This window comes from Podarcis pityusensis, assembly GCF_964106645.2.
Source record: "Podarcis pityusensis genome assembly, chromosome: 9".
NCBI classification, from domain to species: Eukaryota; Metazoa; Chordata; class Lepidosauria; order Squamata; family Lacertidae; genus Podarcis; species Podarcis pityusensis.
In genome coordinates this window covers 48,833,676-48,847,024 of record NC_138034.1, presented here as the reverse complement: position 1 = coordinate 48,847,024, position 13,349 = coordinate 48,833,676, and the positions used below count along the sequence as shown (strand labels likewise).

The following is a 13,349-nucleotide window of genomic DNA, read 5'->3' as shown; positions in this document are numbered from 1 at the left end:
GGCTCTTCCTGCCTGTAGCCACACCCATCCCCTCTCCGTTACCAGCGCGCTCGTCCAGGCAGAGGCTGGCTTTTCATCCGAGTCCCCGACGGATGCTTCCTCCCGCCCCGTCTCAAATCATCGCCAATAGACTGAGGGCGAATTTTGAGGCGTTTCAATAGGCAACGATGGATGGTAAACAACATGGGTCATTCAAATAAAGTACAGTGAATGTTTAATATGCAGAAAATTTTCGACGGTCTGTATTCATTGCTACTCCCTAGGCTGCTAATTTGAAACGAAGGGTGGGGTAGCTATGAAATTGAGAATATTTATTTATCGTTATGAATCTCATTTTATGCGTGTGGCAAGGTGATTTATAACAAATATAAAACAGCAAAAAAGTGTATTTCAAGTTTTGCATTTCGGAAATTTTAAAACTTTATAAAAAGGTAAAGGTAAAGGACCCCTGACAGTTAAGTCCAGTCGTGAACGACTCTGGGGTTGCAGCGCTCATCTCGCTTTACTGGCCGAGGAACCCAACGTTTGTCCACAGACAGTTTTTCTTTGAACTGCTAGGTTGGCAGGAGCTGGGACCGAGCAATGGGAGCTCACACTGACACGGGGATTCGAACCGCTGACCTTCGGATCAGCAAGCCCTAGGCTCAGTGTTTTAGACCACAGCGCCACCAGCACTCTGACAGCTGGATATGAAAGGGAGCAATGGACACTCATGTGTAGGTTCAGTTATTGTATGCTGCTTCATGCATTTCCATGGAAATGTGAAAACAAATATGAATAAAACTGGTAAAGTTTCAGAAGAATAAATAAGATGTGAACTGAAATCACACGGATCAGATTGTAGGACTAGGGATCTGCTGTGTGTTAAAACTTTCAAAATGGCTGTTTCCAGTAACATTCCAGAGAGATCAGTCTGGCTGTTTCAAAGCCAAAATCAGCCTGGATATATGCCCAGGTCAGTGCATTAAAAGCCCCCAGAAAAAATATTATCTATGGGAAGTCTCTGTGTACTTTAATCCAAGCTAGCCAAGTTAAACACTTTTTACATCCCCATGACTGAACCGTGTGTTGATTATCTGCATGTGGATCTGTACTGTAATTTCAATCTGTTTTAGCATTTTAACTTTTGTATGTTTTAAAGTATGGTTGTGAATTGTCCTTGGATTTTCTTGTTTTATCTTTTTGTAAACCGTTTTGAGATTTTTTAAAAACAAGCAGTATATACATTTTATGGCATTAATAAATAAAAATGGGTGCATACGCAAAAGGGGGTACTACCAAAATCTACTGGAGTGTAGCCAAATGAAACCGAGTCAGACTCAAGGGAGTATTTATGAGTCAGAGTCATATGGCGGAATCCCCAGAAAGGAGGAGGAAAGTTAAAGAGACAGCAGATAACATATGAGAAGTACTTGGCCGCTATAATAAGCCTTTGTATTGGAACCAAAACTGGTTGCCTAAAGGGAAGAACTTTGTTCCTAACTAGAATGTGACTTCTGTACTAAATTGCCGTGCATAATATGTGGAGACTTGCGAAACGTGTTCCTGCATTGAATAGCTGATTACCTACTTGGAGAATTCCGTGCACAAAAGGAGTTTTACCTTGAAAGCAAATAGCTCTGCATTACTGGCATTCACTCAAGCAGGTGTATTATTTCACCCAAGGACATTTTGCAAGAAAGTGTCACCATCCTAGAAGTTCAAAATATAAATTGGATGTCCATCTTACGGAAACAAACCCATTAGGAAAATTGTACTCAGTATTCAGCACGTTTGTACGTATTGGATTTCTTAAATGCAGCAGAAATTCACAACACAGTGTGTTAGTGTTACAGACTACAGTGGTACCTTGGTTCTTGAACTTAATCCATTCTGGGAGTCAGTTGGAATCCCGAAACCATTCAAAAACCAAGACATACCTTCCGATTGGCTGCAGGAGCTCCCTGCACTTAATCAGAAGCCACAGAAGCCATGTTGAACGTCCGACTTCTGAAAAACGTTCGCAAACCAGAACACTTACTTCTGGGTTTGCGGCATTCAGGAGCTGAATTGTTCAGGAGCCAAGGTGTTCGGGAGCCAAGGTACCACTGTATCACGAAGAGGAATTCCTGGGCTAGCCTATGCAATACAACCTGGCCGAACTAGGGCCGCTAAGAAACAATTCAGGGTCATTGAGGGGCATTGGCAATGCAAGAGAACTGCTCTTATAATAATAACCTCCTTGCCCTGAAGCGTGAACAGGGTTGCCAGGGCAACTGGGCGTGATGCCATAGAAAGAGTTTGGGGCCTTTGGCATGAGGCTTGGCATAGCTGAAACAAAGACTGAGATCCATCTTTGGTTGAAAGGAGGTTGGGAGAGATGTCTTGGGCTCCAGAGTTGCACTGCCAAGGGGAACAAGCCCCTCTTGAGATGACCATACTGTAAGAACAGGACTCCATCCAAACTCAGGTGTAAATATGTGAACAAATCATATTTCTTAAAGCTACGACAACCTCCACCAAGTCTTGATTCTCAAAGGAACCCCCTGGAATCCTGCTACCACTCAGCAGAGAGAGGAGGAGAAGAAGAAGAAGAGTTTGGATTTGATATCCTGCTTTATCACTACCCTAAGGAGTCTCAAAGCGGCTAACATGCTCATTTCCCTTCCTCCCCCACAACAAACACTCTGTGAGGCGAGTGGGGCTGAGAGACTTCAGAGAAGTGTGACTAGCCCAAGGTCACCCAGCAGCTGCATGTGGAGGAGCAGAGACGCGAACTCGGTTCACCAGATTATGAGTCCACCGCTCTTAACCACTACACCACACTGGCTCAGTGGTGTGCAACTTTTGTCAGTGGTGTGCAACTTTTGTCACAATAGAAATGGTATAAAAACTCTGGAGATGGGCCATAGCTCAGTGGTAGTGCACATGATACTCTGCATGCAAAAGGTCCCATGCCCAATCCCAGGCAGAGCTGCGAAAGAGTCCTGCCTGAAACCCTGCGGTCAATGTAGGCAGCCCTCAGCTAGATGGAGCAGCAGTCTGATTAGTATAAAGCAGCTTCCTATGCACTCTCACTGGTATTTGAGTTTCTGTTACAGTGTTAGCATTAGCACAAACCAGCACAGAGTAGAATGGATGTACCAAGGGGACTCCTGTGTTTCTTGCTGTAACGTGTTCAGAATGATATATGAGTATGCTTCAGGTTGGTGATGGCTCCAAAGCACAGTACAGTACAGGCAAAGCATCTCTCTTGAGGGTAGGGGTGGAAAACAAATTAAATTCAGTTCATTTTTAAAGGTGAAACTACCTAAGTCACACTTCCCAAACAATACACAAACTGAAACGTCGCCATTCAAAATTCTCACTTCTCTGAATTTCACAGTGCCTTTCTCCAGAATGCATATACTAGGGTGAAGTGTGCATTGAAATGCATCTGTTACTGAAAATAACAAACAAATTTGCTTTATATCTGGGGAATTTGCTTTACAAAAATGTGTAGATTTGGCAAATTTCATACAAAAATATGTATACAGTATTAGGAGAAAGTATATACTGATTAATTTCATGAGTGTCTTTTTTTATAAAAAAAAGCACTCACATACTGATGTGGAAATGTGAAGAACTTCAGACTGGAAGAAGGTGAACCTAAAAGAAACAAAAATGAACTGATTCACCCACCCATCAAGCACAAACAGGGCAGGTGGAAGAGGCAACTGGGGGCTGTAAGTCCAGGAAAGGAATTTGAGCCACAAGAAGAGAGAGGAGGTAAGAGAGACAGGAAGGAAGAGACTATCATATACACTAGAAGCCAGGACCATACTCATGGTTCTGTCGCAAACGAGCTCAGAACTTTAATGTTATGGACTTTAATGTTATGGCTACTATAGGAGGATACAGAAGAAGTCTGTGTTATGCTCTCCCTAAGGAGGCTCGCCTGGTACCTTCATTACATATATTTAGGCTCTAGGTATTTAGCTGGTTAACATTGTACAACCTTTTAAATGTGTCTGTTGGAGTGCAGTTGTTGTTTTGTTTTTGTTATAGTATGTGTTTTGTGTTTTCATTTCATATTTTTATGTTTTTAACCACCCCGTGATCTTCGGATGAAAGGCGGTGCACAAATTTTATAGATAAATAAAATAAGTTGGGTGAAGGACAGTAGTTTGTGCAATCAACCTATTTTCAACCATGGCCTGCTCAAGACATTTTGCTGCCTGAAGTGGAAAAGCAAACGGCAGCATTTAAGTCAATGGGCAGCGTAATCCAAGGCTAATCAAGTTATTTTGGCACCTGAGGGAAAAACATATCCACACCTGCTTCTGTCTGAGAGTAAAATTACAATATTTAATACATTAAATAACTGGACAATTTTCACCCTTTCCTGACACCCAGAATCAACTGTCTGAGGGAGCCATCTTTCTCTGTCTAATAGGAGGACCAGCCCCATTTCCAATCCATGTCAAGAGAGTCATGGGTTCCAATGGCAGCTCAATAAGCTCTGATTATAGTGTTATGCGACTTCTTTACAGTTAACTTCCATGGAATGAGAATTGCTTTCTCCACAAGCCTAATAGCTATTTTGCAGTGAGCACTAAGCAATATGACAGCTTCATTTTAGAATGATGGGCAGAAAGATTACATGTGTATTTTGATATTGTATATACCAGAAGTCAAAGATGCTTTATCCCTAGGGTAATTGTGATTGTTTGTGAAAGGGGGCTGATTCTTTTCCCATCTGCCATACTTAATCAGAAAGCGGGAAATGCTATTTTGAGGCCCAGTAAAAAAGTATTTTGTGGGAGATCATATTTCATTTTAAATTACAAATGGACGTATCGGAAGATGCTTGAATTCTCATGTGATCCCTGGTGTTGAAGCGGAATGCTAATGGGGGGAAAAACACCACCCTACTATAACAACACTTGACTTTGTAGTTATCTTACAGGGAAAATGCTCATCCTTTCTCCAACCCTCATGTCATTTCATCTAGCTCCTGGAGGGAGGGGGAATTACATTACAGGAAGAACATGAAGTAAGTTTCTGAAACAGAAGAAGCGCAGGCCGCAAAGGCCCTTAATTGGAAGAAATGCAAAGAAAAATACTGGAGAAAAAGAAAAAATAATGACCAGAGTGCAAGGCATATGCCACATCCAGTGTTCAAATTCTGATCCCTTAGCTACTGGTTTTAGAAGGCTATACTTGATTTGGCTGAAAAAGTCAAGGAGTGGCTTGATTTTTATGTGAGGAGTATGGATTTCATCAAAGCACCACTGTTCAATCACTAATTGGGATTGCAGGGTGGCCCTATATACTTAGCCTGTATCTTCATCCTGTATACAGTGGTACCTCGGGTTACATACGCTTCAGGTTACATACGCTTCAGGTTACAGACTTTGCTAACCCAGAAATAGTACCTCAGGTTAAGAACTTTGCTTCAGGATGAGAACAGAAATCGTGCTCCGGCAGCGTGGCAGCAGCAGGAGGCCCCATTAGCTAAAGTGGTGCTTCAGGTTAAGAACAGTTTCAAGTTAAGAACAGACCCCCCGGAACAAATTAAGTACTTAACCCGAGGTACCACTGTATTAGCATCAGACCAGCTAATATCCAATATTTGTCTCTTACAGATAGTATGGGTTGAGGAAGGGACAGGGAATATCCTAAAATGTGGGAAACACCATGCAAATAATTCCAATTGAGATAATCAGCCAGCTAGCATCCAACCATATTGTACTTTCAATGTTTGCCTCATAATTATGATCTTTTATTGGGTGTGGGGGGCAGGTGAGTTATCACTAAATAATATCCATTTGAATTAGACTGGATTCCACATCCGACCTAATTTTTCCATGGCACAGTAGACCTCCACAATTACAAACTCTTTGTGCATGTTTCAGTGGTATAGTATGGGTATAGCCAAGGCCCCAGGCACAGAATTCGGGGGGGGGGGTGGACCAGATGCCCCCACAAAGTTCCCCATGCCTTGACTGGCTCCAGAGGCGGGGGCTTGATGAGAGAGGAGGGTGAAGAGCATCCTATGTCCTGCCCTTGCCAAGAGCACCCTCTGTGTCCTGCCCCCCCCATCTGCCAAGCTGCGAGGGCGAGGGCTGGGCAAGTGCACTCTGCCCTGGCCTGGTACACACATGCACTCGCCCCGGGCACCAACAAGCAGTGCTGTGCCACTGGTGTGTTTATGTAGTGTGGAAGCTATGAATCAGAAGGTATAAACCTTCACATGAGTTGTTGTGCAACTCTTTATGCTAGAATTAGCAATACACATACCAGTACTTTAAAGACTTCTGCCTTGGGGATGTTTACCCTGTGACATTCCGTCATGGGCAGCTTGAAGCACCCACTTGTGTTTTCCCGCAGCCCTGATCCAGAGAAAGTAAGACATGCTGAGGTCCAGCTGAATGGAATACTTTGTCCAATGGAGATTACACAGCATATTTCCAAAGTTGACATGTTCAAGTAGTACCATGATCGAATCCAGAGCTACATAATGTCCATTTGAATTAGTTACATCCATTTGAATTAATTACATTCCGTTTTGACCGAATGTAAACATGAATTGCACAGCAGAAGAGATCAAGCACAGCGAAGGGGAAGACTATGAAGAGGTCTGGAAAGAGCAAATCATAGACCGGGACATGTTGAAGAAGAATTCGTGGTGTGACTTTGTGTGGGATGAAGCTTGAATGAATCAGTGAATCTGTATTTTCCAGATAACCACAATGAAACTTTTCCTCAGTCAGTCCATTTGCAGAAATCCCGCCCCGAAAATAGCACCTCTAAGGCTGCAATCATACACTGATGATCCACAACTAAGGGCTGATAGTATATGGAGGAAGCCGTGCTGTGCCAGCAGAATGGCGGATGCAACACCACCATGAGAGAGATGCTGATGGAATGCCCCATTCAGCTCACAGAGCCATTCCTCTGCGAATGGTACATCAGCAGAATTGATGGAATGGAGCACTTGTAGGCATGATGGTGGTGGCATAGGGGAGCAGAACACTTATGCTGGACTCTACACCCCTTCAATTCATGGCCGCTGCCACAACTTTACAGTATTGTAAAGTTTGGTGCAGAAAAACTCTGTAACAGGTAAAAGGGGACAACACCAAACAGAAGCAAAAACACAAAAGACTAGCCCTCAAAATAGTCCTATATATTTTTAAAACATTGTTCTATAAAATTGTAAAATAGTGAAGAACTTTTTAGGGGTCACATGGGTACAGTTTTCTTATTAAATTCCAGGCAGGCTCTGGTGACATCTGGGACAGTGGTACCCTGGGTTAAGAACTTAATTCGTTCTGGAGGTCCGTTCTTAACCTGAAACTGTTCTTAACCTGAGGTAACACTTTAGCTAATAGGGCCTCCCGCTGCCACCATGCCGCCGCTGCGCGATTTCTATTCTCATCCTGAAGCAAAGTTCTTAACCCGAGGTACTACTTCCAGGTTAGTGGAGTCTGTAACCTGAAGTGTCTGTAACCGGAAGCGACTGTAACCCAAGGTACCACTGTACTCAGGACTGTCATGGAATTCTACTCAGTATTGATCCAGAGCAGATTCCAGCATATAGTTAGCAAAGTAAAAACTTAAACTTAAGTTGCAGTATCTCCCCAAAATAGACCAGAGGCAATTGTATTTCATCCAGCAGAGCATTACCGCTACTGAAGGCAAAGGAGCATAATGGTCACAAATCCAATACATTCAAGATTGGCACTGTCTATAAGAAATCCAGTTGCAGCAGACTTAACTTAAACTTACAATAACTTATAATAAGTCTATTATCAGGTTAATGAAATGTTTAAAAAAGAACTAAAAGAAAAAGGTTATGTTGAAAAAGAATCGAACTTTCAAATAGAGATATTGAATAATGAATTTAAAATTTTATCGAAGATGTATAAATTGCTGCTAGAATGGTATACTAAAGATGAAGAAATTAAATCGGTTATGATTCATTGGGCTAGAGATTTTGGATATAATATACAGTTATATGAATGGATAAAACTATGGAACGAAAGGTTAAAATTTACGGCCTGTACTGCGTTAAAAGAAAATGTTATGAAAGTGGTATATAGATGGTATATAACACCAGTGAAGTTAGCAAGAATGTATAAAGTGTGCAATAAATGTTGGAAATGTAAAGAAAAGGAAGGGACTTTTTATCATATGTGGTGGGAATGTAAGAAGGTGAAAGGCTTCTGGGAAATGATATATAATGAATTGAAAAAAATGTTGAAATATACATTTGTTAAGAAACCAGAGGCATTTTTGTTAGGAATGGTAGGAAATGAAATAAATAGAAAAGATTATAAGCTTTTTTTATACGCAGTAACAGCGGCAAGAATACTGCTAGCCCAAAAATGGAAACAAGAAGAATTACCGTCCATGGAAGAATGGAGAATGAAGTTAATGGAATACGCAGAAATTGATAAACTAACAGGAAGGATCCGAGGCCTACGAGACCACAGATTCACTGAAGACTGGAGTAAATTTGTAGACTATTTGGAAAGTATTTGCGATGAACAATTAACGTTTGTAGGTTTGCAAGAGGCTCTGTGAAAATAATATTAGAAATATTGTAAAAAAGGGAATAAGAGGGAGGAGGTTTTTAATAAAAGGCAATATTAGATTAAGAAATGTGGAAGAAGGACTAAAACGGAGGATTTGCAGAAGAGCTGAGGGAACTCCAAAAAATGTATTTGTGAAAAATTGTGTTATGTGTTTTTATATTTTTGTATTGTAAAATGAATAAAAAATAATTCCCAAAAAAAAGGAAGACAGGAGACGGATGTGATGTTACTGGTTTCCTGTTCCTTTGTTGTTCAGTTGCTCTCTGCTTTCACAGAGAGAGGATGTTTCTTTTCTGTCTGCGTAACTAGAATTAAAACTCTTTGCAATGTAGCTCATATTTTCTCGTCCTTCCCTGCTGCTGGATACTCTGTGTAATGAGGGAACGTGCCTGGAGCCTTATCAGAGGCCCAGGACGTTAATCATCATTGGAGGACTCGACCGGAGGATGAGCTTTTCCAGTGATGTGGGTATGGTAGGAGGGAGAGGAGCCAGCCGTTGAAGCTGTGCTGTCACTGCGTTCAGCTCCACACCCAGCTCCTCCCGACATCCTGACATTGTGTGCATCGACAGCCCCCAATTGCCCTCGCAAGCTGGCACCTCTGGGTGTAAACTCCATTGAGCGCAGCAAATTTCACTTCCAAGTAAACATGCAGAGAATTGACCTGCTCTTAGAACACTACCCAGTATAATTGAACCCAAGTTCTCATTTACATTAACTTCTCTAGTCATCGGGATGTGGTTTGTATCTATTGCCAATATTAAGAATTCATAACAGCGGTGTCTGGGCCCTGAAGAAGAGAAGCCAGAAAGGGAACATGAAAGGGAAACATCAAGCAGAAAGAACAGAGCAAACGAACCTGAAAAATTATAATGGTCTGAATCCATACCCCAATTACAAGGATCATTTAAACGTCTCTAGGACCCAGTATTCAATATCTCGAGATAATTAACACCAAAGAGAAAGCAAATAGCTATGGTCTGTTTCTCTTTCCTTTTATGGTCCAGCAGAGTCTGCTTAATTGGCTTGACGCAGTGTGTTCCGTCTGGAGATTTCTCTCTCTTTCTGGATAGTATTAGCAAAACTTCACAAAGCTCCCATACATAGATTCATTGAAGATAATCAAGGCACATGTAGAAATATCACTCACATTCCAATAGGGAAAGAAGTGTGTCTCATAAACAATCACCCAGCTAGAGAAGCTTGGAGATGCACACTGGGCCAAGGGGTTTTATTTTTATTATTTCTTGAGGAGGCTTTAAGAAATAAGCAGAAGAGGAGCGATGAAGCATTGAAATGATATAGTGAGATAATAGTGACCAATTTAGCAGCCATAATGGAATAAGGAACAGCAGCAGCAACTGATAATGTCTCCCCTAAGGAATGTCACCAGAGAAAATTCATGACAGATAATAACAACTCGTGGTGTTTAACTCTTAAGCTTCACATCCACAAACAAGAGCGACAATACTGATGGAATACATCAAGTGATGTAAGAGGCTGATCATAGAATCATAGAATCATAGAATCATAGAGTTGGAAGAGACCACAAGGGCCATCGAGTCCAACCCCCTGCCAAGCAGGAACACCATCAGAGCACTCCTGACATATGGTTGTCAAGCCTCTGCTTAAAGACCTCCAAAGAAGGAGACTCCACCACACTCCTTGGCAGCAAATTCCACTGTCGAACAGCTCTTACTGTCAGGAAGTTCTTCCTAATGTTTAGGTGGAATCTTCTTTCTTGTAGTTTGGATCCATTGCTCCGTGTCCGCTTCTCTGGAGCAGCAGAAAACAACCTTTCTCCCTCCTCTATGTGACATCCTTTTATATATTTGAACATGGCTATCATATCACCCCTTAACCTCCTCTTCTCCAGGCTAAACATGCCCAGCTCCCTTAGCCGTTCCTCATAAGGCATCGTTCCCAGGCCTTTGACCATTTTGGTTGCCCTCCTCTGGACACGTTCCAGTTTGTCAATGTCCTTCTTGAACTGTGGTGCCCAGAACTGGACACAGTACTCCAGGTGAGGTCTGACCAGAGCAGAATACAGTGGCACTATTACTTCCCTTGATCTAGATGCTATACTCCTATTGATGCAGCCCAGAATTGCTTTGGCTTTTTTAGCTGCCGCGTCACACTGTTGGCTCATGTCAAGTTTGTGGTCAACCAAGACTCCTAGATCCTTTTCACATGTACTGCTCTCAAGCCAGGTGTCCCCCATCTTGTATTTGTGCCTCTCATTTTTTTTGCCCAAGTGCAATACTTTACATTTCTCCCTGTTAAAATTTCTCCCTGATGTGACCAGCAAATTTCTCTGCAGACTTTATCACTTTCACTGATTATGTGACCGAAAGCTATGTAAACTGAATTAACTCCACAATGGTATTACAACATTAAATGTGATTTTTGCCTCAGAGCATCACATGTTGCTATATAAGCAAGCAACTTATTTCATGAATGGAACCTTTTGTTTCATTCTTAGCTGTAAAGGCATGGATCATTTCATGAACAGCGTTGTCTGCAATCACTCTGCACTTCTCCACACATTGGCCAGGGTTCCAAAGGGAAGTGCACAGAACACAGAGGTTTCTGCCTGAGAGAATTTCCTGTCTCCTTACAGCTACCTATCAGGGTTAATCAGCTGTGCTGTTTATGTTTTGGTTTTAGTTTATTTGTTATTTTGTTTTCCCTCCTTTGCATTCATAGTACTTAAACTTTATTTTTCTTAAATGTCAACAAGTACAGTGGTACCTCAGTTTAATAACTTAATTCGTTCTGGAGATCTGTTCTTAACCTGAAACTGTTCTTAACCTGAGGTGCCACTTTAGCTAATGGGGCCTCCTGCTGCCGCCACAGCATGATTTCTGTTCTCATCCTGAAACAAAATTATTAACCCGAGGTACTATTTCTGGGTTAGCAGAGTCTGTAATCTGAAGCGTCAGTACCACTGTATAATGCCTGAATAAAACAACTAAAGCCAGATATGTGTAGAAGAATCATTCATAGAAAGTTGGTGCCCCCATGTGGAGGCCAGACACACAACCCCATGGTACAATTACAGAGCCCCTATCCCCTGCAAGGGCTACTGTGAGCCTGTAAATCAGGATGAATAACCTTTTTCAGATTCAGGGCCAGGTTCCTTTCTCTACAACCTGGCAGTGGGCAGGGCAAGACAAATGTACATTTTGCCTTTACAGGAACTTGGGATCTCATTGATTACGATATACTTACTTGTATGAGCAGAAATTCATACCTATCCATAACCAGTAAAGTTCCCTTCTAAAAACTTCTGCTGTGGCTACTCTGAAGGGTTGGTTGGTTGGTTGGTTGGTTGGTTGGTTGGTTTCCCACCTCCTTCTCTATCACAGAGCTGCTCTGTTGTAGCATTTGATGTTTGCAGTAATGTAAAAGGTTCCTGCTCGGCATAGTTCATAGCTTCTCTGAGTTATTCTTGAGAGTCCCATGGACTGCAAGAAGATCAAACCTATCCATTCTTAAGGAAATCAGCCCTGAGTGCTCACTGGAAGGACAGGTCCTGAAGCTGAGACTCCAATACTTTGGCCACCCCATGAGAAGACTCCCTGGAAAAGACCCTGATGTTGGGAAAGATTGAGGGCACAAGGAGAAGGGGACGATAGAGGATGAGACGGTTGGATAGTATTCTCGAAGCTACCAACATGAGTTTGAGCAAACTGCGGGAGGCCGTGGAAGACAGGAGTGCCGGGCGTGCTCTGGTCCATGGGGTCACGAAGAGTCGGGCACGACTAAACGACTAAACAACAACAACAACAAAATGGTTTCTGCAATTGTTTGATCAAAACTTACGAGATATGGTCTACTTTCCTTAGTGGTTGATCAACTGGGTGGAATTCAACATCACACTCTTACAAATGTTTCATCTCTGCAAGTTAATCAGCTTGTCAGGTGGAATGATTCCCTCTCCCCCTGGCAAACTGTCCTGGGGGGCGTTCTCCCACCCTGCAAAGTCAATTTCAGAGGCATGGGAGGACAGAGGGGAGGAAGTGCCATTGCGCAAGTGGAAACTCTTGTGCACGACTTCCATTGGTGGAGCTTGTTAGGTGAATCCCACCCATTATTCCCCCCAAATTATTCCACTTTCTCTTGGAAATGATTGTGTAATCTTCAACTGCTTACTGAGGAAAAGACCCCTAATCTTTTTCACAAGCTTTTTCATCCACTTGTTGCATGGACATCTATGACCTTGAGATCCTTTCTTGTTTAGCTGGCTATGTCCATACACAATTGTTGGTCCAAAAGAGGCTGGAGAAACTCCCATATGTGGGAAAGTTACCTCATTTGGGACTTTTTAGTTTAGAGAAAAGGTACGTAAGAGGTGACATGGCAGAAGTGTATAAAATAATACATGGGAGGAGAAAGCAGATAGAGATAAGTTTTTCTTCCTCACTCAGAACACTAGAACTGGTGGATATCCAACGAAGCTGAATGTTGAAAGATTCAGGAAAGATAAAATAAACTAGTTCTTCACCTCATAGTTAAACTATGGAATTTGCACTCACAAGACACAGTGCTGGCCATCAATTTGGATGGCTTTAAAAGATAACTGGACAAATTCACAGAGGTATAGGCTATCTATGGCTACTAACCACAATGGTTTTGGTCTAGCTCCACAGTCAGAGGCCAGTTGCTGGGAACTGCATAAGGAGTGAGTGCTGTTGTCCTCAGGCACTGCTTGTGGGCCTCCCATTGGCATCTGGTTGGCCACTGTGAAAACACGATGCTGGGAAGATGAGCCACTGCTCTGATCCAG

General features: G+C 42.3%; 1 protein-coding gene across 1 annotated transcript in view; it reads right to left on the bottom strand.

The window, feature by feature from the left end:
- Window positions 1–13,349, bottom strand: part of SMIM43 (small integral membrane protein 43) — a 243,752-nt gene that overhangs the window by 222,626 nt on the left and 7,777 nt on the right. The gene's annotated exons all lie outside the window — the stretch shown is intronic.